Here is a 27,824-nt window from a genome sequence, read left to right as displayed (position 1 = left end):
GCGTGCTCAATTAAGTTTGTATCTTCTAATACCAAGCTCGAGGAGCTTGTTTGAGACCATAAAGTGCTTTTCGAAGCTTGCATACTTTGTTTTCATGACCATGTATCACAAAACCAATGGATTGATTTACATACACTTCTCCCTACAGATCCCCATTGAGAAAAGCTAATTTTATGTCCAACTAATGCACATTCTATCCATGATGGGCAGCCAATGCAACAACACATCTGTGTCCATACGAGAAGTAGGTGCGAAAGTCTCATCATAATCAATACCTTTTTGTTGGGCATATCCTTTGGCCACTAGCCTGGCCTTGTACCTATCAATGGTACCATCAGACTTTCTTTTCAACTTGTAAACCCACTTTGTGCCAGTGGGCTTCTTGCCAACAGACAAGTCTACCAAATCCCATGTGCTGTTTTTATGGATAGAATCAGTGTAGTTAGGAAACGCATTTCATTTAGAGAATGAAACGTTGAAACGTTTCTTTCTGGGAAACGCGTTTCTTTCACACGTTTTTTATAACATTTTTTTCCCGCAAAATCCAACGTCAACATCAAGGCGGCGAGTTCTTCAATAGGATGTTCTCTACATCTTTTTGGCAAGAGGCAATAACCATTGTCAAGATATGTGCTCCCATTTTGAAGATTCTCCGCTTGGCTGACAGGGAAGGAGCCACCATGGGCCTCATGTATGAGCTTACAAATCGTATGGTAGAGCAAGTGCAAAACATGGAAGGCATTGAGGCCAATAAGATAAAAGAGATCAAAGATCTATGCATTGGTAGATGGGGAATGATGCACACACCATTGCATGTTGTGGGCTATATCTTGCACCCTGTATGGAAAGGAAAAGAGCAAGATAGTGACTCAGAGGTGCTTGATGGATGGATGACATTGTTGGAAAAATACACTAAGGGTGATTTGGCCTTGCAAGGAGATCTCATTGATGAGCTGGACAAGTATAAGCGAGAAAGTGGCACATTTGCTCGTCCCATTGCAAAAGATGAGAAAAGAATGCAAGAGGGTGTGAATGGTGGGAGACATTTGGGACTTGTACACCCAAATTATAAGCTCTTGCACTTAGGGTGCTTTCTCAAGGCACATGTGCCTCCCCATGTGAAAGAAATTGGAGCACATTTTCTCTCATTCATACTAAGAGAAGAAACAGGCTTCTTCCTTCTCATACGCAGAAGCTTGTTTTCATACACACAAACTTGAGGCTCATCTCCAAGATCAAAAAAAGAGGCCATGAGAGAATGGAGATCACATTGGATATGCTTAACAAAGAAAAAGATGAGGAGCGCTTGATTGCCTTGCAAGATTTGCAAGAGGCTATTGCAGAGGTAGATGAGGCTTTGGAGCCTCTTTCGATTGCTCCACCCTCTTCAGATGGCCAGCCATCCTCTAGCCATGTTGGGACATCGGGACAATCACCAACTTTCGTAAGGGGGCGAGCTCGTGGTTGTCTCATGAGAGTCACATCAAAAGCTTCAACATGTGGAAAGTGAAAAGGAAGTGCCGGAGGCAGTGCAAGATTGTGTGTCTTTGCCTATATGAGGTGAAGAGAAAAAGTTAAGGATGAAGCTCAGGAGAAAAGACACCAAGGACAAGAAGTAGTCACCCAGGAACAAGAAGCAGTTGAAGTGTTATGGTGCAAAAGATGGGTTGAAGGCTATGGCTTTCGACACTTTGTCACCTATGGTATATCTTCACGGAGGCTTCATGGGTTCGGAAGGGAGCTTCTTTCTATGTTTAGCAGTGGTGATCTACTATGCTTCATTGGGGACTTGTGCTTAGCACTTGGGTGGTGTGCAAGCATGTTTTCGGTGCCTGAGGATGTATCAAATGAGGCTCAGACGGAAGTGGAGGAACTCGATGAGGTTCTTATTCTCGAGCAGATACTGGCACATATGGAAAGAAAGGTACAAGGTAAAGTTTCCAGTCGCTATCTTGTGAAGTTCAAGAACTGTTCACCAATGGATGCGAACGGGATGGAGGAGGGTGACTTAGCAGATTCACCGAAGGTATTGCAGCTTTATCTTGATGCCTTTGAGTTGGAGCTGACTCTTGCTACGGCTCATTCAGGTTCAGCAGAGCATGGGTTTGGAGCATTGCCTGATGCTCAAGAGGGGGATAGCACCTTCACTCCCTTGTTACAGACAAGCTCAATTGTCATCTAGGAGTCGCTTGGTGACATCTTTGTATTCACCCGAAGGTATTGGAGGCTGACAGTACATCTGCTTATGGGACTTCTATGATATTGTGTACTAGTCACATGAGATAGTAAAGTTGGGTATGGTTCACAGTCGGCCGCACCTTGAACTATAACTGCAACTATGGATAACTCTGTCTACATCTATGGTTAACAAAGATGGTTTTTGCCTTTGGAACTAAGGCATGACTGAAGAATATTGAGACATTGATCTGTGTCATATGGTTCTGGCTGTTCTTGACCACAGGATCGGTCAATTGGATATTGAGATGATGCTATTTGTGGAGTTGGTCTTCTTTGGAATGGCATGGTTTGGTTGAGCTCAAAGTCTGCAGCAACCTGAGCTAACACTTTGAGACTCTATGGAGGGCATATGTCTTGCGAGCAGTCCTAGAGTTGGTTTGGTTCATGGATATATGGATCGAACTCTATTTGTGCATGTATGCATACACTTTCCGAGGTATTATTGTATTCTGGTACCATTGGATCCTGGTACCCTTGAGAATACATTGGGTAATACTCTGGATTGTGTCGTGTGAGGCATGTATGTTGGTATGATACATCAAGTACTTTATTATGTTCATGGATGCACCACTGGGTGTGGCTCCTGCGGGATGGCCATGTACTGAGTGGGTAAAGCATCAAGAGGGACATATGTGGAAAGTACTTAGTGGATGTATTGTTTGGATGCATTGAGTGCTTTCATATGCTCATGTTGTACCACCAATCGCAACTCCTGCGGGATGTCCATGGGCGTAAGGCTTGCGAGCAGCCCTTAGACTGTTACTTTAGAGTAGGTAGAGCATCTTGAGGAGCATATTGTTTGCGAATGCATATGTGTGTCATGCATATGTGTGCCATATGTAGAATGATGCATGGTTTTGTTTTTGGCTAACACAGGTTACGTGTTTCCACTTGGTTTTAGACTTTTGTTGCACGTTCTGAAGAAACAAGCAAGAGTTGTTTGTCACTTTCACGTGACGGTGTCGCCATATTGTGCAGGATGATTGTTTTATCACCCAGATGCACTTGAGGGTCATTGCTTTTGTCATATGGGACGTCTTTGCTCATAAGATGCCTTACTGTGCCATTGAGTGCAATCGAGGATGCTTGCTATTTTTCAAGAGGGGGGTATGTCACGACCCTATGTTTTTCACTAGACAGTATGCAGGTGTACACGAGGACATGGTGGACAGTATGAATGGCATCGGTTTGGAAGTCAAAAAGGACTCAAGGTTTTTTTTTTTAAGGTATCTTTTTCACAACCCCATGTGGGGGGAGGGGGAGGGGACAAAAGATTTTAAGAACCTTTAAAAACTTGATAATACCCCTTATGAAAGTAAACATGGCCTGTCACCAATTGGCCGACAGTTTGGTCCATCTCCAGATTTGTGTCTCGTTCACTTGAGGCCAGGCCAGTGTCTCATGTGAAGGGGCCAGTATTTTTGCATAACATGGACGGGAGCCACACTCATGCCACCCGTGTGTTAGCAAGATGGTGTCGTATGGACGGGAGCCAGACTGGTGCCACCCGTGTATGACCTGGACTGTGTTCTATCCATGGGATTGTCACGCCATGGAAGAGCCAGTATTTGTGCCATGTCTAGCCTATGGGACTGTCACTCCATAGGGAGGCTCGTGCCTGGATCTGTGTCTTACCTATGGGACTGTCACTCCATAGGAAGACCGGGATTTATGTTTTCTGTCGTGCCATTTTTGTGCCCGACAGATGTTTTGTACTGGTTCCATGAACGGGAGACATGTCCATGATACTATTTGCACATGCATACATGTTTTGCATGTTTGGAACTGTTTTCGCATGACTTGTATTTTTGTGTTTGCTTGTTTGACATGCCACTTACTGAGCAGGGACGCCTGCCAGTGAGTCATGAAGTTTGCTCTGTCTTTTGACGAGTTTTGTTGCGTGTGAACAGGTGGTAAGTGTATTGCACTTGTTTGTTTAATATCTTTCCTTCTAACCTTTATTTTTATAAGGTTGTAAGTTCACATTCATTTAAGTGTGGGCACCCACGTATGGGCCAAGGTGGGGAGGGAAACCCCACTCTTAATCCTTTATGTGTGGGGGTGGGTGCATGGCCACCTACCCACACCCCACCTTGAAACTGGCCGCCCCCATGCAAGCTAGGGGAGCCGGCCAGCTGTGGTCGTGTGCTCTCTCTCCAACTCCTACAAAAGAGCAACCACCCCACCCGCTTGAAAACACACAACCGGCAATCATCTCCTCTTCGTTTGCTCTCAGGTGGTTGCACCTCCACTCTGCAGGGTGCTGCGCCTCTCCTCTCCAAACGGCTGCGCTCTACACAACAGGCGGTTGTGCTCTCCAGCAGGCTACGCTTCCTCTCCAGCAAGCGGCTGTGCCTTCTGCAGGCGGCTGCGCTTGCCCTCCAGCAGGCTGCGCCTCCTCTCCAGCAGGCTGCTGCGCTTGCTCTCCAACAGGCTGCGCTCCTCTTCAGCTAGCGGCTGCGCCGCCGCCGCCTCCTTGCAGGCGGCTGCACCTTCTCCACAACAGGCGGCTACGCCTCCCTCACGGGGCTGCGCTCTTCAGTTGGCGGCTGCACTCCTCTCCTTAGGCGGCTGCTCCCTCTACCCCTCAGGCGGTTGCGCACGCCTCCCACAGGCTGCTACTGGTGGCTGCGCCTCCTCCTCCTCCACAGCAGGCGATTGTGCCCTCCATAGGCGGCTGCGCCGCCGCCGCCTCCTTTGCAGGCGGCTGCACATTCTCCACCTTCTCCACAGCAGGCGGCTGTGCCTCCCTTCCATAGGCGGCTACAGGCGGCTCTGAACCTCCCCTCTTCAGGCGGCTACATTTTCTACACAAGCAGCTGCTCCTCCTCCTCGACAGGCTGCTGCGCCCTGGTGTCCATCTCTAGTAGCTGCACACAGACGCCTCGGGTATTTGTCTCCCACTGGCGAGCGCCACGTAGTCCAAGCTTTTGGAGAACCACGGTCCATGGGTGCCGAGATCGGGAGAGCTAGGCGTTAGTACAGGAGCGCCTGTTTGTGCGTGGTCCAAGAACACCAGTGGGGCACTCTCCGCGGATTCCAGTGAAGGCACTGGACCGTAGAGACTTGACCACTCAAGTGGGTCGCTCTCCTTCGAACGTTTACTTCGAGTCTTTTGTTTGGTACTGTATTCATCTCAGTTGTTCTGGTTCATTGAACCCATGGAGCATTGTATTTGTTAAATACTCCCAATAATATATCATATATTGAGGAGGGGGGGGGGGGGGGGGGGGTTCGGCCCGTTCCGGCCCCAGTGCTGGTGTCCATTGATCAACATTTCATTTCATTTCAATTTTCAGTTGTTATTAAGTTGTCTATTCAAATTGTGATATTTAAGTTGTGCTATTACGCGTGTGGGTGTCCAACGGAGTCTATTCCCACTTGACGGGATCGGTTTCATTGGTATCAGAGCACGGTTATTTCCCTCTTCTTAGTGGGGAAACGAACCTGTGTATTGGATACCCCGCTTCTAGCACACTTAACACAATGGACAGCCAAGGCAACCCTTTGGAAGTGCCTAATTCAAGGAGCCCATCAAGTGCCTCGCGTGGTTCTAATGCGTTACAAGGCAGACACAAGCCCCTTGAGAGGGTAAATGATAGTGATTCAAGGGGACAACTGTCTCGAGGAAAGACAGTCATGCAAGAAGAAGAGCTTGATGCAATGAGGGCTGAATTGGAGCTTATGAGAAAGCTTTTGCAGGCACAAGAGCAAGAGCTGAAATTTTTGCGTGAAGATCCCCATGTGCAAAGTGCCATTGAAGAGCAAGGAAAGCCGATGCAATGGTAGACGTGACTTTTGAGTCCATGGCACGGGAAGTGGGCAAGAAGCCAAGGGAGTTGGCACTTTCCTACCTCCTCCGCCAAGGTCCTCCGCAAAGGTGACATCAAAGAAGGGGAAGATGGAGAGTTGAAATTCAGAAATCCACCTCGCTTGAAGCATGGAGATCCCGCATCTCAAAGGTTGAGGTCATTTATGCAAAGGGAAGAGGTGACAGTCACCTCTCGTCATGCATCTTCTCCACAAGGCACAAAGCCTGACAGGTATATGTATGCTAGTGCTCATGGAGGGCATGATGGTCACATGCATTCAAGACATGTATCCCATGGTAGGGGTGACAGGTCTGCCACTAGAAGAGCTTTGCCTACTGAATTGTCTCATGGAGAGACACTGCCTTATGCAGGAAGGTCACATGCATCTGATTCTCAAGTTCGTGGAGCACATGCCACCGTGCTTCATGAAACTTCCATGATGGCCCATGGAGCCCATGCAGATAGGGCTGCTCTGTTGGATAAAGGGAAAAGAAAAAGAGAGGACCATGAGCCTCATACCAGAAAGCTCAAGGAATTTAAAGCAGGTGACAAGTCCGTTAAGTTTGATGTCTTTCATGGAGAGCATGATGCTTCCAAAGTGTTAGCATTTGTGGCACAGTTTGACATTGCTTTTAGCGACTTCATTGAGAAGTCTAAAGTATGCCATGCTAGCATGTTCTTGAAGGGGACCGCTGCTCATTGGTGGATCACTGAAAAGATCACCAAAGACCCCATTTGCACCTGGAAAGAGTTTAAGGACAGATTTTATGCTCAGTTTTTGCCACCTAATGCGGAGCAAACTCTCACCCAAAAGTGGGATAGACTTGAGCAAAGAGATAATGAAAGTGTGCAACAGTATGTCAATAAGTTTTGGAAAGTGTTGCTTGGGGTAACTCCTTTTATGCAAATCACTGAGGATGAAAGAAAGAGGAAGTTTCGCTCCGGATTGCAACCAGCTTATCGTTCGGGCATTGAATTGCACCCGAAACATACTTTGCAACAGCTTACAGCCTCTGCTCTTGCTACGGAGCAATTGGTGCTCAAAATCAAGCAAGATCAAGGCGGCTCAAAGGGCAAAGACAAGGCTATCCCAAATCTGCAAAAAGGTGGACAGCCACCTAAAAAGAACTTCCGAGAGACCCATAAGGGTGGTAAAGCTGAAAATACCTCATCTGAAGATCAAGCCCCAAAGAAGAACAAATTTGGCTTGACCCCCGAGCAAAGAGAGCAATATGCCAAGGAGGAAAAATGTTTTTTCTTGTGGCAGCAAAGCACATGTTTCAACAATGCCCTGACCGCAAACCAAAGCATGAGGACAAGCAAACCAAGGCTAATGTGCATGCAGTTCCCGATGTGCAAGGAAACACAAAACATGATGCAAAAGAGCGGATAGTATGCAAAGCATGGGGTCATGAATGATTTTCTTGTAGTTTCACGTGGAAACTTCTCGTTAACTAAGGTGATTTTGGGTTCAAAATACTTATCCAACTATTTCCAAGATGATTGTGCCACGCCTAAGGAGTGTAGTACAAGTTCAAGGCATAGTCAATGGCTTCTTATTTTTTCAATTTTTGTGAATTTTTAAAATGAAAGAAAAATAGAACACCAACCTGCTCATTCACATTGATGATTCCAATGATTCAAACATCAAAATTAACTAGAAAAAATAGTGAAGCTCTCTTCCAAGACCACTCCACCACACAAACACACAACAAACACAACCAATTTCTCACGATTTTTCACTTCCACAATCAAGGATCAGGCCGCCTTATTCATGTTTGATGATTGTGCAACCGATAACTTCATCTCTATACAAACGGCAGCTGCCTTGGGTATTGAGGTTGAAAACATGGGACCTCAGATTGAAGACAGCCCACAGTCGGATAGTGATAGGGCTGATATGGCCAAGATTCCGTATGCTTCAGCTTGTGGCAGTCATGTATGCCATGGTTGCTACCAGGCCGGACATTGCATTTGCAGTGGGAGTGGTTTCTAGATACATGGCCAAACTTGGCAAGAAGCATTGGGAAGCAGTGAAAGGTGTCACGAGATACCTGAAGGGCACTCAGAATATGTGCATATGCTTTGGCAAACAGGATGCATTAGTGCATGGTTACACGGATTCGGATTATGCCAGTCATCCAGATAACCAGAAGTCTACTACCGGTTATGTGTTTACATTCACAGGACATGGATATCCAGGATGCAGAAGTGCACTGCCTTATCTACTACAGAGGCCGATTATATTGCAGCCACAGAGGCTTGCAAGGAGGCATTATGGCTATCTCGGTTAGTGGTTGATTTGGGTTATAAAGGGAATATTCCATTGTTGCATTGTGACAGTAAGAGTGCCATCCAGTTGGCAAAGAACCCTGTCTTTCATGCAAAGACGAAGCATGTGGATGTGAAGTATCACTTCATCAGAGAGGTGATAGAGAACAAGCAAATTCAGCTTGTCAAGATTCATACGGATGACAACCCGGCTGATCTGTTGACAAAGAGTTTGCCTCCAGAGCGATTTGCTCATTGCAGACACTTGATGGACATTGGATGAGGACACTTTCAGCCTTGATATGGCCTAGTATATTATCATGTACATGCTGTTTTTTCTTTTCCTTCATTTAAGGGCACCTTGCCTTTAAGTGGGAGGTTGTTGGGGTAAAGGCATTATGCCCACCCTTGTAGTGTGTACAAGCCCATAAGTTATAGTACATAGTACACTTAGTACTTTTAATGTACTAAGTGCACTATGTGTACTACTAGAGCAAATATACATGTGTGATAGGGGAGTCACACACTCACACTTGGTAAGTTGACTTATCCCCACATGTCTCTCTCTCTCTCTTCTTCTTCTCTGTGTATGTCTCCCACATGAAACCCTAACTCTCACCTCCCTTCAAGTCCATCTCCAGATTTGTGTCTCATTCACTTGAGGCCAGGCCAGTGTCTCATGTGAAGGGGCCAGTATTTTTGCATAACATGGACGGAAGCCAGACTGGTGTCACCTGTGTGTTTGCAGGATGGTGTCGTATGGACGGGAGCCAGACTGGTGCCACCCGTGTATGACCTCCACTGTGTTCTATCCATGGGATTGTCATGCCATGGAAGAGCCAGTATTTGTGCCGTGTCTAGCCTATGGGACTGTCACTCCATAGGGAGGCTCATGCCTGGATCTGTGTCTTACCTATGGGACTGTCACTCCATAGGAAGACCGGGATTTATGTTTTCTGTCGTGCCATTTTTGTGCCCGACATATGTTTTGTACTTGTTCCATGAACGGGAGATATGTCCATGATACTATTTGCACATGCATACATGTTTTGCATGTTTGGAACTGTTTTCGCATGACTTGTATTTTTGTGCTTGCCTGTTTGACGTGCCACTTACTGAGCGGGGACGCCTGCCAGTGAGTCGTGAAGTTTGCTCTGTGTTCTGACGAGTTTTGTTGGTGTGAACACGTGGTAAGTGTATTGCACTTGTTTGTTTAATATCTTTCTTTCTAACCTTTATTTTTATAAGGTTGTAAGTTCACATTCATTTAAGTGTGGGCACCCATTATGGGCACCCACGTATGGGCCAAGGTGGGGAGGGAAACCCCACTCTTAACCCTTTATGTGTGGGGTTGGGTGCATGGCCACCTACCCACACCCCACCTTGAAACTGGCCGCCCCCATGCAAGCTAGGGGAGCCGGCCAGCTGTGGTCGTGTGCTCTCTCTCCAACTCCTACAAAAGAGCAACCACCCCACCCGCTTGAAAACACACAGCCGGCGATCATCTCCTCTCCGTTTGCTCTCAGGTGGCTGCACCTCCACTCTGCAGGGTGCTGCGCCTCTCCTCTCCAAACGGCTGCGCTCTGCACAGCAGGCGATTGTGCTCTCCAGCAGGCTGCGCTTCCTGTCCAGCAAGCGGCTGTGCCTTCTGCAAGCGGCTGCGCTCTCTCCAGCAGGCTGCGCCTCCTCTCCAGCGGGCGGCTGTGCCTTGTGCAGGCGGCCGCGCTTGCTCTCCAACAGGCTGCGCTCCTCTTCAGCTGGCGGCTGCGCCTCCTCCTCCTCCCTTGCAGGCGGCTGCACCTTCTCCACAACACGCGGTTGCGCCTCCCTCACGCGGCTGCGCTCTTCAGTTGGCGGCTGCACTCCTCTCCTTAGGCGGCTGCTCCCTCTACCCCTCAAGGCGGTTGCGCACACCTCCCACAGGCTGCTACTGGTGGCTGCGCCGCCCCTCCTCCACAGCAGGCGACTGTGCCCTCCATAGGCGGCTGCGCCTCCTCCTCCTCCTTTGCAAGCGGCTGCACCTTCTCCACAATAGGCGGCTGCACCTTCTCCACAACAGGCGGCTGCGCCTCCCTTCCACAGGCGGCTATAGGCGGCTCTGCACCTCCCCTCTTCAAGCAGCTACATTTTCTACATAGGCAACTGCTGCTGCTCCTCCTCGACAGGCTGCTGCGCCCTGGTGTCCATCTCTGGTAGCTGCACACATACGCCTCGGGTATTTGTCTCCCACTAGCGAGCTACAAGTAAGTGGATTCAGATTTAAGTAAAGGATTTTGTTGTAAATCTGATAAAGGATTCTCTCTACCGCTAACACCCGTTCGGTGCCGGGTAGTCCAAGCTTTTGGAGAACCACGGTCCATGGGTGCCGAGATCGCGAGAGCCAGGCGTTAGTACGGGAGCGCCTGTTTGTGCGTGGTCCTGGAACACCAGTGGGGCGCTCTCCACGGATTCCAGTGAAGGCACAGGACCGTAGAGACTTGACCACTCAAGTGGGTCGCTCTCCTTCGAACGTTTACTTCGAGTCTTTTGTTTGGTACTGTATTCATCTCAGTTGTACATGGACATCATCTGGTTCATTGAACCCATGGAGCATTGTATTTGTTAAATACTCCCAATAATATATCATATATTGAAGGGGGGGGGCGGCCTGTTCCGGCCCCAGTGCTGGTGTCCATTGATCAACATTTCATTTCATTTCAATTTTCAGTTGTAATTAAGTTGTCCATTCAAATTGTGATTGTGCTTTTTCTAAGAAGGGACCGGCGGGCTGCTTTATGCGCCTCTTTATTTGGTTGAAAAACAAGGGGAATATATAGGCACTTGGGCTTTTTCTCTCTCACACACTTGGCAAGGGGGCGGGCAGATGGCGTGGTAGCTAGGCGCCTCTTGACTGGTGAAAAAGCAGAGCGCTGGACAGCACTTACAGGTGGGCTGGCTGGACTGCAGAAAGCAGAGGGTTGGATGCGCTTCTCTGTTGGCTGAACAGCAAGACGGGCTGGAGCAGAGAAGTGTGTGTGTGTGTGTGTTCTTCCTGGTCGGGCTGAGGCAGCCAGAAGGATGTACTTTTTCTTTCCCTCCGTTGGTTGCTATGAAACGCCCAGCAGCCCTGGTGCTTTTTGGAGGGGGCGTGTTTTTGCAGAAGGCAGGGGGTTGGTTTCTCCGGACATACAGGCGGACAAGGGCTGGTTCCTCATGAACATAGACATCATTTTGATGGCGTTCAACTGATGGAACTTTCAGCTTCTCTTTGCTTTGGTTCAGGACTGTTTTGGAAAGGGTTTATGGATTGTTTCGTGGCAGTGCATGTGGCTAGGAACATGAGCAATTCCGAGAATGTTTTGAGACTGTTTATGGGCTTTTTTGCTTGGCTGCAAGTACACTGTGTACATGGGTTATTGGCTGCAAGTACAAGGTCACCTTGTTATGTCCTTGGCATGGGAGCGACGCAAGCTCTCATGGGTGCATACCCATGGAGCAGATTGCTTTCTTCCTGCTTGGAAGGAACAAGAGACCTGCAATTTTGGGCATACCTATGAAGCACATAGTTGTGGGGCAGAAATACAACCAAACATATTCAGTAAGAGCTCTATCTTTTGTTTGTGTGTTGTGTCGGCACTACATTTGAGTATGTGCCGAGAATGTTTTCACGTGGAAACAGGACATGGGGTTCATGCTGGGCCAGACCAGATGTTTCATGGGAAAACAAGTCCACCGAAGTTTGCTGAAACAGGTCTTTGTTTCATGTGGAAACATGTTTTTGGGTTTCTTCTGGAGATAGGTCACATGCACGCAGCAGTCACAGGAGTGGACACATGTTTGGTACAGCCTTGCTACTAATTGGACAAGGGATAGGAAATCCATGACTACCCTTGGAAGGTAGCGAGGGAGTGTACAGGTGTGTCTACTGTATGGTAAGTTGTGCTATGATACGAGTTCTCTTTTGGAAAATAGTTTGGAGTCTTTGTGATGCAGAAGCACTGGACGTGTCAGGGTGTGATGCTGTTCATAGGGTGAGAGGCTATGGACGGTTGGCTGGACTTGTTTGTGGATATGAAGCCATGATGCAGGGTCTTTGCAGGCTTCAGGAGTTCTACTGTGACGGCTCAGTTTCCAGCCTTATTGTAATCAAAGCTCTCTTATAATCAATTAAAGAAATACCGCAAAGGGCGCCACTGCGTTTTGGGGCCAATCGGTGTCCATGTACTATTTGCAGGAGCACTCTAGCTCCCCCTGTTTGTTTTCCTTTTCTTGGTCCTCAAAGGTGTTGAAGTGTTGTGTGCAAGTTTGTTTTTGCACCGCCCTTTGGTTTCGTCCGAAGGCTGAAGGCCGGTTTACAAGGTGCATGCGAGAGGAATTAGAGTGCATACTCCACCGTGCACACGAAGATTAGGAACAAGCTTAGCGCATCCCAGTTAGAGCGCCTCGTATATTGCCGCGCTAACCTGCGAATGGTGTGAGCTTCACATCCCGAAGCAAGTAGGCATATCTCGATTCTCTAATAATCAAAATTTATAATTTTAATGCTTTCTATTTAGTCTTGACTCTTTTGTAACCTAGAAGTTACAACTTACAAGTTATTATTCTGTCAACTTGAATGTAGGTAAATCCCGATGACATCCGACTCACTACAGAGAACTTTAGGAGCATTCAACCGAGGCAAGAGACACCGGAAGATGCCATCTATGCTGAGCTCCATAGAGAGCTAGGGGAGATAGATATGCGCGTCACCCGTACTCGAGGTCGTGAGCACCTTGCTGCTAGTGGTTCTCATTCCACCACCACGAGCAGAGGAGGCATTAGTGTGGCAAGTCGAGGCTTCCAGATTAGACAGGGAGGAGCTTAACCACCCATCCAAACATATCGGCGACGGGGCTCTGCTAGCTTTTCTACTTATGCTGCAGATGAGGATGCATCACTTGGTCACGATGGAGCCCTTGAGGATATAGAAGCTCGGAGTCCCGAGTATGATGATGATGGCAATCTCATCTCAGATGGGGTTTTCATTTAGAATCTAATGAGGAGCATTCTCCTAGTAGTGATGAGTCTGATGACTCGAGTGAGGCTGCTAGTGGTAGATCCGATAGTTCAGACTCTGGAGTCTGAGTGAATCTTTATGATGATGATGGCATGTAATATGTATGAATCTTTTTGATGTATGAATCATGAATCTATTATCTTTTGAGTGTTCAATCATTCTTAATTTTTGTAAAATTAAATGGTGACATGGTCTCCAATCTAGACTCTACCGTCTAAGGTCTTGAAAGTTGACTCGAATCCGACCTGATCTGTCCCATAGGTCGGATTCGGCCTCCCATGGACGTTAATATAACTTTCTTTCTTTCTTTCTTTCTTTCTTTCTTTCTCTCTCTCTCTCTCAAAATCTATCTATCTCTCTCTCTGGGCCCACATTTTCCATGAGGGGGGCAGCAAAGGCCAGACTGACTAGAGGATATGCATCACTAGGAGGTCTAGAGAGGATGTGCTTGCACTAAGCTGTGGCTTTTTGACACGCTGGTCACATCGGCGATGCTATATGGAGTACAGATCTGGGGGCCTAGCCTAGATCGTCACAGTCGATCAGGATGCACATACGATGGATGGAGATCGATGGAGAGACCACTTGTGTCCATGATCTCCAGGATGATTCGGGCTAAGGCCTCGGTACCCCATGAGATTATCAGAGCCAAGATGGGAGCACCACCGATAGTAATCGAGGCTCTTGCCAGATCAGTGTCCTTCATTCATAGCACCTGGGAGCTTCCCCAACACCGGTATGCACGACTTGCTTTAGAGTCCTCTCATTAGCTAGCCATGGAGGGAGACACTTCATGTTCGTATGCGCAGATAGCATCCTGGTTTGAGCTCCATGGGTTCAATTTAGACAGACTCCCACCCTTCCAGTACTCTCTATCGCTGCACAACATATTATGAGATTCGAGGGCGCTACCATTGCCTTTCCAGAGAGGGATTTGGGCCACTGGCTAGAGTCATGGACTACTGTGATCAGAGATGCTTGGGTTTTTATCTCCTGGAGATCCGCAGGCTCAGAGAGTCCATTATCAGGAGCAGACGCCCGACTGGCAGATAGTCCACACAGACGCCCGACTGGCAGAGAGTCCACACAGAGACAGATTACTGACTTCTTTAGAGGGACTACCCGGGAGGACACACAGCCGACAGCCCCCGTGGAACTCTAGTTGAGAGAGCTATCCAGTTGGGCAGATCCAGACGCCCAAGGGTTCGCGGATCCTCACATCGGAGACGCTGCCTACACCAGAGGATTCAGAGCATCATTGCGAGGCATCGGGCTCGTCCAACCAGGCATCTCACTATGGCAGATATCCATGCCATCCGGCAGAGACCCATGCTAGAGCTCCTAGGATGATTACCACTCCAGCCATATACTGTTGTACTCACTGTCACTTTTGTACTCCCCCATATTCATGTATTCATGTATCCATGTACTCGTGTACCCCATTTTGACTAGTAGCATTAGCTTCCCACTCTCCCTAGTTGCTGCTTCCAAATGCTCCCTACTAATGTATCGTAGGGCTAGATACTTACCTTCAATTCTTTCTTTTCTTTTCCAAACAGTGTATCAGATGTCACATGGTTGTAACTTTGGTCTCATAGGTCACTTTGGCCTTTTGAAGACGTTAATATAACATTTCATTTCTCTCATAGGTCATAGGTCACTTTGGCCTTTTGAAGACGTTAATATAACATTTCAGAGTACTCACCAAGGAGGACATTGAGGATATCCGCCATCGACCGATGAGAGACATCTTTGGATAGTGATGTGTATGATGCTTACCTTTGTTGCTGGAGTTTTCCTCCCAGATGTTATCCATTAGGAGCTCCTAGTACCGTACTTTTCCTCATAGTTGTTTCAGTTTCAGTTAGTTGTTTAGTTGTTTTTAGCTTTTCTTACACAGACATTGTATCAGATCCACCAATTGTTGTAACCTTTTTGGTCTCATAGGTCATTTTGGCCTTCTGAAGACGTTAATATATCATCTCTCTCTCTCTCTCTCTCTCTCTCTCTCTCTCTCTCTCTCTCTCTATATATATATATATATATATATATACATATACACACACATATATATATATATACATATATATATATATATATACACACACATATATATATATACACACACATATATATATATATATACACATATATATATATATATATATATATGAATGATTCCTTTTCTTTAGCTATTGGCAGGACTCCATATGAAGAAGCGTTTAGAAGACCATTCTAGTCGCTATTGACCAGAACCTCGCCTTTAGTACCTGAAGCGAATAGAATGACAAAGTATTACCAAGAGATTTTGGAGTCAGTGAAAGACAAATTGGCTAAAGCGCAAGAGGCCTACACTCGACAGGCCAACAAAGACCGAAGGGATGTGAAGTTCTCGGAAGGAGATTGGGTTTATCTTCGGATCATGAAGCAAAGGCTGAAACAGGTGGACAAGCGATACCCAAAATTATCATTCAAGAGCTTCGAACCTTTTCCCATCCAGAGAAAGATTAACGAGGTTTCAATGAAGTTGAAGCTACCCCCGAGTTGGACTATGCACGATGTCTTTCATGTCAGTTGGCTAAAACCATATGCAAAACCGATCCCTTCAAAAGTGAAAAATGAAGTGGAACCAAATATAGTTGATGAAGCTGAAGTAATGGTTCCAGAACAGATCCTTTTGCACCGCTTCAAGCATGGCTCCGACTCAAGACAAAGACACTTCCTTACGAAGTTTCAAGACCATGGGACCCACGATGCAGTATGGCTTGACAAAGACTTCTTCGACGACTATCCGGCTTTATTAACGGACTATTTGGAGGCTATGCAGCTTTCGTCAAGTTAGGCAGAAGGGGATGTCACGTGCATCCCGCACTTGGATGCCACGTAGACATATCTAAACAAGGTGCAGGACCTGGAGTGGAAACTGGTCCCATGTGAGCCCAGTCCGGGACGAGCCAGCCAAGGTTCCACTCTATGCGTCCAAGGTCAAGTGTGCACTGTCCCTGCACACGAAGTAGTGCCAGTCCGTACTTTGAGTCTCCCTCTGGAATGACGTCAGATGATCTATGTATCTAGTTTGTGTATCGGGTGTCGAATGTCTGTAGATGCATTTATGTTGCATATAGAAGAGGAGGTAGTCCTTTTGGCTCCCCCATAAAAGGAGAGAAAACTCCTTGCACTTTGCATGGAGACTCGAGAAGTCTTTGAGGCCACCCTAGAGAGGGCTAGGAGGCCCAAGGAAAGGCTAGTGTGCTGTCGGGCCTGTGACCACCAATGTGTTAAAATATTGCATCTTCTTATGCTGTCGTGGAATCCTGTCGGCCTGTACCAGCAAGATCTAGCCTAGTGTTCTAATAGAGTCATGGTTCCCTTCCTACTCAAAGCATCGGCCACTGGGTTGGCCTTTCCTAGAAGGTACTCGATCATGCCACCGAAGTGCTGGAAAATTTGTCCTCCCATCAACCGCCGAAGTCGTCTAGGCCACTTGCGTCCTTGTACCACTTGCACCACCTCAGCAGCGCCGCCTAGACTTGTCCAACAGACGCCCAGCAAAGCAGCCAGCAGTGCTGCTCTACACTACCGCCATCTGCTACTTTGAGCCATCTACAAGTTACCGACTGAGGACCTGATTATATATCATCCTCTGAGCACCGAGTGTATTGGACTTGGATATGGACTTGGACTATTCGGACTTGGATTCATTGGAGTTGGACTTGGATTCATTGGATTTGGATATTGGATCTAGTACTAGCTCGGTGAGAGATTCTTGTGGATTATCCCCATGGTGTGCTCGGCATCAAATATCTCCTGCCTCGACACCGACTTCGAATTGGAATTCTACATCGGCATATTTGTTTGCTTTTGTATTCTGGATTGTTCCTGAATAAATTCCTGGAAAAAGGAGACGGGACCTATTCCCCTTTTAGTGTGGTGTATTGTGCAAAGATACCCAAACCCTTCTCTCTCCCTCTCTCTATCTCTATCTTTTGAATACGTGGTTAAATCTATCACGGCATGCCCCGCTAGGCTTACAGGAGATTCCTACATTGTCCCCAAAAGTTTGTGGAGGGACCAACACCCACGTTGCGCACGGATCTCCACAAATACCATCCAGTCGATCTAGCCGCTGCCATTCGCTATGCCAAACGCTTAGTCGATCTCTCGTTCACACCTCCGAGATCTTCGTCACAAGGTCGCTTAGGCACTTCTAATTTTGGTAATGGTGGTTCCAAACCTTCCTTTGGCAGTTCTCAGCAACAATCCTTCCAAAAGCCTTGCCAACGAGATTGGTCGTCTTCCGACCAGTCATGGCACCAACAGTCTTATCAAACCAAGAGGATCCAACCGTGGACGAGACTCTTGACGCCACCAACCCTGTAACTCAACGCAATTTACTCAATTCTATTCTCAAGGACAACAAAAATCGGGACTATGTACAATCTGTTCAAGAAACCATTGTTGGTTTGAGTGTCCTAAAAGTCCTAATAATCTGCACAACTCCAACATGAAATCTTCTACCTCTGAAGACAAGTCCCCAGTTCAGTATTCAGAAAATTCCAAAGGCAAACGTGCTATGGTCTTGTCTCAACATGTCCAAGCATGTGTAATTACCTCCGTGACACAAGCACAGTCTACCTCCACAATTCCCGCCTCAGTGTCCACATGCATTGACACTTATTGGCTCAATTTCTGTCTACCCAGTCAGTACTCTGATCAACAGCGAATGTTCTCACAACTTTGTGGCCACGGCGATGGTCCAGCGTTTGAAAATAAACAACTCTCGCGCAGCCTCCATGCTTATGAGATAAGAGTTGGCAGACGAGTCTGGACTCAAGTGCAACACCATGGCTCCTCGACTTTTCTTACACATTCACCAATATTGTGATAAGATGGACTTTGAGATTATGCCCCTATCTAGATACAACATGATCTTGGGTCAGCAATGGTTATATTAGTGCGAGCCTCTCATAGTTTTTGCAGCCACACCTTACAGTTTGTCAAAAATAGCATGGACATCAATCTCCAAGGCATTCGCAACAATCAACCCTTTACACCAACCTTGTCCACAGTTAAAGCGAACCGGTGGGTTCGAAAGGTAGATTGTTCTGAAACTTTTAATGATTTATTCCACAGAGAAGACAATGCCTGACCATAATTCCAAGGTGGCATATTTAGCTCAACCATTTTTTGCCTATCTTTTTCTTGCGGAATTAACACCAATTTTGCCTCCTTGACCAACCAATTGATCTGCTTCCTTGCAATTCGCCATCGACTCATGCTCCATATCGAGTCTCCTTTACTGAATCACAAGAAATTCAACGCCAATTAATAGAGCTCTTGGACAAAGGTCACATTCATCCCAATAAGAGTCCTTTTGACACACTAGTTCTGCTCATGAAAAAGAAAGATAAGTTAATGCGACTTTGCATTGATTATCATGTCCTCAAAAAACTCACTATCATGAATAAATACTCTCTTCCTCAAATTGATGAATTATTTGATCAGTTGCTTCATACCAAAGTATTTTCGAAGATTGATTTAAAGTCCAAATATCATCAAATCCATTTTCGTGAAGGTGATGAGCACAAGACTGCCTTCCACACGAAGTATGGACATTAGGAGCATTTGGTCATGCCTTTCGGATTAACCAATGCCCCTATGCATAGTTGTCACGGTACGAAAATACGATACCGTACAGGAATTTTTGGTGCGAATGAAAATTTGGGATACCGTAAAATAAAATACAGTTTTTTGTTTAAGACTTACAAACTATGGAGCTTCAAGCTTGAATGTGAGACGGTTGGGAGGGGAGGAGTCTACAATGCTTGAGGAACCAGAACATGGAGATATGTCTCTCCCATTGGATCTCCCAATTGTCTCCAAAAAAGAGCATACATAGGTAATGCGATACCAAAGGTCTCCCAACGTAGCGTTTATGACTAAGGGACCGTCCTTGCACAAATACGGACAATGCATCTAGGGTGATAGGTTTAGGGACTCCTCTGTAGATCAAAATGGCCCCATCCAAATCTTCTCCCTTATACGTAACTTGAGGATCTGACTATCTAGCCATCAGGGATCTGTCAGAATACGCGGCGGAGATGATGACCAGATCGAGGAACACGAGCAAAACGCATGCAGAAAAAATACAGCACAAGAGAGAGAGAGAGAGAAATAGGCGTGTAACTTTGCTCTATATACACAAGAAAATCCCGAGTATGATACACAAGTGGCATGGGGACTGGGGGCCTATTTATATGCCCCCACATCAGCAGTCGGCCTGCTGTAGGGCAGCCGACTGGACACAAGAACCTCCACGACTGGATAATCACAGTCGGCCAGCATAAAAATGGGTCGGCCAACACCAGAAGAGTCCCACGACTCATGCAGTGCAGTCGGCCATGTCACAGATGCAGTCGGCCAGGCTCAGGGTCCTCCTGCCACTACTAGACTGCCTCCCATGCCACAGAAAAATGAAAAAAATAGGAAAAAAATACGGAGAGTGGGGAAAAATGATAAAACATCTCATAAGGGCGGGCACACCCACAACAAAGGCCCTGGTGTATAAATATAGACAGGAGATAACTTCTAACAGGATCTCCAAGTGATGTAGCAAGATTCTCTCATCCTACCACTCAAGTGTACACTACCAATCTACCTTGCCAGGTTTTCTAGGTCTCTTAGCAACCCCATATGGAATACTAAGTGAACACGAAAGTTCGGAGTATTGCAAGCATTTGGGATCTTCGTTGAGCACGATTCCTATTTTTTTTGAGCATTTGGAATTTTTTCTCAAGGTTGGGAGGAGGGGGGGCGGCCGAAGGGGGGGGGGGAGTACCGCACGAGACCGTACGGTACGAATAGGTTCGTGCCGGTACAAGAAACAACCAAGCTCCTATGAGTCTCATGAATGACCTTTATCCACCATTTCTAGACAAGTTCGTAATAACTTATCTTGACGATATCTTGGTTTTTAGTGCTCCAATCGATGAGTACAAGACGCATCTACATCAAGTTTTTCAAATATTGTGCAACAATGCATTTTTTATCAATCCACAAGAAAATAAATTTTTCAAGATATCACTAGAGTATCTTGGACACATTATTTCAATTGATGGTGTCTCCGTTAATCCTAAGAAAATACAAGTTATTAAGGATTAGCCAATGCTGTAGAATATTCATAATGTCATATCATTCTTGGGTCTTGCCAATTTTTATCATACAAAGGTTTATAAGTTTTCAGACATTGCAGCACCATAGCAAAGGTTTTAAAGTCAGCACCCGCTTTTCGACGAACAGATGATACTTCTCACGCCTTTGATAAGCTAAAGGTTGCTTAGACAACAATCCCAATAATGGCAATTGTAGTTTCCAGCCTTCCTTTTGAAGTCGTGACAGATGCTTCTAACATTGCAACTGACGCAGTTCTTATGCAACAAGACCCAGCTATCGCTTTTGACAGTCATAAACACTCAGCAATTCAAACACATAATCCAGTATATAATAAGGAGTTCTTGGCAATTGTTCATGCTTATCGAGCTTGGAAACATTATCTCTTGGGAGTACATTCTATTGTGAAGACAGATCATCATTCCCTAAAGTATATTTTCACTCAACCAGTTATGAATGCACAAGAAGGTAGATGGGTGGAGTATTTGGCAAACTTTCATATGGCTATTTAATATGTTCTTAGTCTTTTTAATGTGGTTGTCAATGCTCTTAGCAAAATGACTCATGCCTTGGCAATGGCTATTTCTACAGTTCAAATCGATATTCCAAAAACTTTTATAGACTAGTATGCAGACGATCGAGACTTTGCAAATGCTTTTCGAGTGATTACGACTCCCCTGTCCAATCCTTCAAATTTAAAGATTTATGAAGCATAGTCTCTCATTGATGGATTACTTTATTATCAGAATCGCATTTGTGTCTCTCATAACACAAGTATGCGTAAACTCTTGGTAAAGGAACATCATGAGGTTCCTTATGGAACTCATCCTGGTATCAACAAGACTTGTCATTGCTAACAACTTCTTATTATTGGCCTCAAATGAAACAAGACGTTGTAAAGTTTGTTTCAGCATGTTTCTCTTGTCAACAAATGAAAGCCAATAGACAAGCTCTAGCTGGTCTTCTTCAGCCACTTCCCGAACTAAATGATCAATGGAAAAATATTAGTATGGATTTCAATACATCTTTACTTTGTTCTTCGAAAGCTAATACACTAATTGTCACGTGCATCCCGCACTTGGATGCCACCTAGACATATTTGTATAGAAGGTGCAAGACCTGGGGTGGAAAACTGGTCCCATGTGAGCCCAGTTCGGGACGAGTCAGCTAGGGTTCCATTCCACATGTCCGAGGTCAGGTGTGCATTGTCCTGCACATGAAACAATGCCAGTCGGCGCTGTGAGTCTCCCTCTGGAATGATGTTAGTGGTTCTATGTATCTGGTATGATACTGGATGCCGGTCACTGTGAGTCTCCCTCTGGAATGATGTTAGTGGTTCTATGTATCTGGAATGATGTTAGTGGTTCTATGTATCTGCTATGATACTGGATGCCGGTCACTGTGTAGACAGTTAGGGTTTGCATATAGGAAAGGGGCCAGCCATAGGGCTACCCCAAGGACAGCTATGGACATGGGGGAGGTGTAGAACCACCCCCATAGGGGCCAAGAAGGCCTTGGTTGTGCCCACCAGCCATGGGATAGCCGTGGAAGGGCTGTAGGACAGCCCTAGGGCTCCTGGATAGGCAGCCGACAGGGTACACAGCCCTAGAGGGCTGTAGGCCAGGTGTGAGGCAGCCCATACAGGCTGCCCAGCAGCCAGAATCTGGTCATGGAGCAATTTTCAGACAGCCGACTGGTATTAAACCAGTGGACTAGCATCCCTAAAGGATATAAAACCCCATTGCATGGTTCAGTCCATTCATCGCATAATTCACCAAGTGCTGAAACTGCTCAAAGGGCCAGGACAGCCAAGGACAAGCTAACACAGAAGGGGTGAAGGATTGAAGGTCAAGGGCAGAGACCTATCTCAGCCAAGAAGGTTCAGGTTCAGTCTTTTATTTCAGTTTTGCATCATTCTAATAAAAGCAAATACACCATTCGTGGTGGGGGCCCTACAGAGGGTATTCGGGACCCAATATTGTGTCCTCTTCTCCCTCTCTCTCTCTCTCTATTTTTCTGCACATCTATATTCAGTTTTGTGCGTTAATTTCGTCGCGACAAGTGTGCTGTTTTTTCTGAGCATTGAAGTTACCAATCCCCCCCGAAGCATCCACATGTTACAGTGGTATCAAAGCCAACTTCAAGTGTAAAGATTCAACAAGAAACCAGAAAATTTTTCTCGCTCGTGTGGTTGGTTTTCAGACTCCAGTGGACTACCCCTTTCAGAGTGACTCTTGTCCCTCGAAGGACGGTTGGTTTTCAGCCTCCGGAAGTCTCCCGCACACATAGTGGATGGTCAGATTGCGCTCCGGCTATGGCGAGCTTCGACGAATGAGAGAGACCAAGAACCTTGGGACCAGAGTGCACCAGGCAACCCAGCTAGGACATCAGGCATGAGTGTTACAGAAATGTTCCAACAGATGATGCGAGCAATCGCAAACCAGACTACCAAGTTAGAAGAGCAGAAGGCGCAGATCCTGGCTCTGGAAGAGCGCACCCATTCTCCAGCGCCACGTTTTCCATCTCCTCCTCCCTCTCCTTCCGTATCCCAGATTCCAGATCCTCTACACAAGGACCCTCTCGCAAGGTCACGACCGCAGCCGAGTTCGATGCTTGAGTTACAGACGCGTGCATTGGAGACCCGACAACGCGAAGGCGAAGCCATGCGACGCGTGGAACATGAGTGTTACCTTGCAACTTTGGACACCAGATTGACACCAGCGGCTTCCTCGAATCATTTTCTCGAGAAAACGAACTTCAGTAAGTATAATGGTAAATTCAATCCCACAACTCCTTATTCATGGTTGCATCAGTTTGAAGCTTACTGTGCCACAGTTAGAAAGATTGATACCGACAGAGTAATCTTAGCCAATTGGTACTTGGAAGGTGAGGCCATTCCTTGCTGGACCCAGTGGGCTCATGCCCACACCAAATTAGGCATGGTAGCTTATGTGTGGGACGAGTTTGCCCGCGACCTTAAGCAGTGGTTTCTACCGCCCCGTTACCTTGAGCGACTCGAAGACGAGTTCAAGGGAACGCGTCAGAATGCGCAACCAGTCCTTCAATTTGCCAATAGAATTTCAACTTTATGTTTGCAATTAGGCTTATCTGATACGGACAAGAAAGGGCAATTTTTGTATAGCCTTGAAACGCAAATCCAGTGGAAGGTGCGTATATTTAGGCCAGCCACCTTCGAAGACGCACTCTTGCTTGCGCAGAGTGCTGAAATGAAGCACAATGATGGCAAGCCCAAGACTTCCCAGCCGACTACTCTCAAGGCTACCGCCTCGGGGGAAAAAGGCCAGAACCAGACGAGATCTTCCCCAAGACAGAGCACGGGAGCCTCTAGCTCCAAGAACTCGAACAATGCGTCCAAGCTTACTGCAGACCAGAAAGCGGAGGCAGGCAAGGTGGCAAGTTGAGTGCTGAGGAGATTGCTCAGTACAAGAAGGAGGGTAGGTGTTTCTTTTGTCAAACAAAAGGACACATTTATTGGGAGTCTCTTGAGAAGACTATCACTCCAAAGACCGCCGCCTCAGCCTCCACAGCTTCTATGGTGAGCCCAGCTCCCACACAGACCCCAGTGGTTGCCCCTAGTTCTTCAAATCCCAATGCTTCAGTTGGAGCAATCATTAGCCGAGAACTCGAAGATAAGCAGAAGAGCAACGAATTGCTCAAGACCTTTGACTACATAGGTGGCCAGAGAGTCGTCGTCTTGTTTGATAGCGACAGCACGGAGGACATGGTCACGGAACAGATCACTCGGCGTACCCATTTCGTCCTAACTTCAGTGGACAAGCAAGTTGAGGGTTTTAGCATAAACATGACAACATGGCGTCAAGTATGAAGCTCTAGGTGCTAAATTGATTATTCACGGCATCGAGTTTGTGCGTGATTTTATGGTTGCCCCTCTTGTAGGAGCAAACATAATATTGGGCATTCAGTGTTTTCACAAGTTTCTTCCTAATGTCCAGTGGGACAAGCACACTTTCCAGATTAATCGAAATGTGTCAAACGCCCCAGTGACAATTAAGTGTGAGCCAGGAATTCCAAACTTTCCACTCATAAGCCACTTGCAGGCTAAACGAGCAATCAGGAAAGACGCACACTATACCATGATATACATCCAGAATGCCCACACGGTGGTCAGTGCTTCCGAGAAGTATTTGGCTCTCCATGAAAAGTTCCAGAAGATTTTTCTTCGGGACAATCTACTCATCCAGACCGGACGACCACAAGATTCATCTCCTCCCAGGCTCGGAACCCCCGAGCAAGTTTCCATATCACCTAGATTGATCTCCCCCCAGGCTCGGAACCCCCAAGCAAGTTTCCACATCGCCTTTCCAAGGCAATGGAATCAGAGTTGGACCGCCAACTCCAAGTCTTGTTGTCATCTCGCTTCATCTGCCCCAGCGTATCGCTATTTACAGCACTGATCCTGTTTGTCAAGAAGAAAGATGGGTCTTCTCATTTGTGTGTCGATTATCATGCACTCAATAAGCTGACTATCAAGAGTAGATTCCCAATGCCTTGAATAGATTATATTCTCGAGAGACTGAAAGGGACTAAGGTGTTCTCGAAACTCGATTTAAAGAGCGGGTACCACCAAGCGAGGATTATGGAGGTGGACATCCCCAAGACAGCTTTCCGTACGAAACAAGCCCACTATGAATTTGTGGTCATGCCTTTTGGCTTGCGGACGCCCCAGCCACATTCAACCGCATGATGATGCGTGTGTTCCCGGAATTGATTGGAAAGTGTGTGTTCATATTTCTGGACGACATACTGGTAATTTCAACAACGGATGGGCAACATGACATTGATGTGGAGAAAGTCTTTAAGTTGCTGGAAAGCAACGAGCTCTATGTCAATGAGAAGAAGTCGGAATGTTATTTGTTCGAGGTCAATTACCTTGGATATATAATTAGTGCAGAAGGCATTCGACTTGATCTGGCTAAGGTGGCTGAGATTATTATTGGGAAGTACCTCAGACAGCTTATGGCATTAGATCCTTCGTAAGTATATACCAAGTATACTCCACCCACATAGACAAGTTTTCGAACCTCTCAGCAGATCTCACCGATTTGCTGAGAATATCAAGACAAGAAGGCAACAGATTCGAATGACTCCACGAGCGTTGAAAGCATTTAAGAACCTCAAGATGGTTTTATCAAAAACGCCTTGTTTAGCACTTGCCTCATAGGACGAGCCATTTCAGGTGATCACCGATGCGAGTAACATCGCAATTGGCGGTGTATTACAACAGAATGGTCATCCAGTAGCTTACATGTCTCGTAAGTTACTGCCCGCAGAGAAGAATTACTCAGCCTACGATCGTGAACTCCTTGCAATTAAACAGGCCTTGAAACATTGAAAACATTTTCTTTATGGCCGCGACTTTGAGGTCCGCACTTACCATCAAGCATTACGCTGGATTCAAACAATGCCAAGTGCACAATGGAGTGACCGACAGCACCACTGGAGCCAGATATTCCAACAGTTTGGTGGTATGATTGAGTACCTTCCAGGAAAGGACAATCCAGTGGCTAATGCTTTAAGCATGAAGGGACAAGTGGCTGATGCAAAAATGCAGACAGAAGGGAGAGCAGAGAGAGAGAGAGAGAGAGAGAGAGAGAGAGAGAGAGAGATGGCTAGAAATTCAAAATTTAATATGGTACAAAAAGATACATAATCCCTTGCAGCCATGGGCAGCCTTCTGGAAAAGGTAGAACACCCTAATCCTAGTCCTATGTCTAGACCCACACCCAAGAGGGAGTGAACGACTGAAACAATGAGCAAACATGCCTTTTATAGGCCTTGGAAAACCAGAGATTTGGCCGACTGCTAGTCAGCCAGCCGCCTAGACAATAATATTCATAATTGAAGAACCCGACCTGTATTACTGCAACCGACAACCTTATCTTGTTTTCCATGCAGCCAACATGTCCCTGTGTCCACTCTAGTCCATCCCTTGCCTAAACTTGCACTCCATGCTCCAAAATATTTGGTTCTAGTGAGTCTTTATCATGTTGCCTCCAGGATTAGCCCAGAGATTAGCATGTACATGTCTGTGTGTGCACATGGCATCCCCCTCTGCTAAACTTGGTGACGAGATTCCACTATGCTTCTTGGATGACTGTCATCATCCCATTCTATTCCCGAAGTCCCTCTGTCATCCTTCCTACTCTGGCAACCTTTTCACTGAATGCCCAGCCCGGTCCCCAAATCCACTCTAACTCTGAAGAAGATCTATGCATTTGTTCCATCCAGTCCCCATTTCGTTCCTACCTTGTCTGTGAACACCGTTTTGGTCTTCATTCTTGAGAAATGAGTTTGGCACTCTGACTCCACCTCTTGGAGGATTATCCTCCCTTGGAACCGTTGCTCGAAAGGCTTTCCTGGCTCACAAGACTGCCATCTCCTTTGGGCTTTGTGGAACACAACCAACCAACCTCCTAGGAGCTCTTCCCGGTCTTGTGTTCCTTGCCTTGGGCTTCGTACCTATGCACTTTCCTATACCTTGGACCTGTACACCTTCATATGGGACTGAATCAAGGTTTAGCCTTGCTGAGCCTGATGCTCTGATACCAATGTTACATGTAGAAGCTCTCAGATGCTTCTTTCAGCCCTAAACACCATCTAGAACATGCTGATGCAAAAACGCAGACAGAAGGGAGAGTAGAGAGAGAGAGATAGCTGGAAATTCAGTATTTCATATGGTACAAAAACGTACATAATTCCCTTGAAGGCAGCCATGGGCTGCCTTCTGGAAAAGGTAGAACACTCTAGTTGTCACCAATTGGCCGACCATTTGGTCCATCTCCAGTTTTTTTGCGTCTCGTTCACTTGAGGCCAAGCCGGTGTCTCGTGTGAAGAGGCCAGTATTTTGCTGACATGGACGGGAGCCAGACTGGTGCCACCCGTGTGTTAGCAGGATGGTGTCGTATGGACGGGAGCCAGACCAGTGCCACCCGTGTATGACCTGGACTGTGTTCGACTCATGGGATTGTCACGCCATGGGAGAGCCAATATTCGTGCCGTGTTTTGCCTATGGGACTGTCACACCATAGGGAGACTCGTGCCTGGAACTGTGTCTTACCTATGGGACTGTCACTCCATAGGAAGACCAAGTTTTTATGTTTTTATGTCATGCCAGTTTTGTGCCGACAGATATTTTGTACTTGTTCCATGAACGGGAGATATGTCCATGTTACTATTTGCACATGCACACATATTTTGCATGTTTGAAACTGTTTTCGCATGACATGTATTTGTGTGTTTGCCTGCTTGACGTGTTA

General features: G+C 46.6%; 1 protein-coding gene and 1 pseudogene across 1 annotated transcript in view; one reads left to right on the top strand and one right to left on the bottom strand.

Moving 5' to 3' along the window:
- Positions 1–27,824, bottom strand: part of LOC147614332 (uncharacterized) — a 65,040-nt gene that overhangs the window by 19,223 nt on the left and 17,993 nt on the right. The gene's annotated exons all lie outside the window — the stretch shown is intronic.
- On the top strand, positions 621–4,692 carry LOC147614333 (uncharacterized; annotated as a pseudogene).

Source organism: Cibotium barometz, chromosome 42 (assembly GCF_041138505.1).
Source record: "Cibotium barometz isolate CiBa-2024 chromosome 42, ASM4113850v1, whole genome shotgun sequence".
In the NCBI taxonomy this organism is placed as follows: domain Eukaryota; kingdom Viridiplantae; phylum Streptophyta; class Polypodiopsida; order Cyatheales; family Cibotiaceae; genus Cibotium; species Cibotium barometz.
The sequence above is the reverse complement of the archived record's forward strand: the minus strand, read 5'-3'. Positions and strand labels throughout refer to the sequence as shown.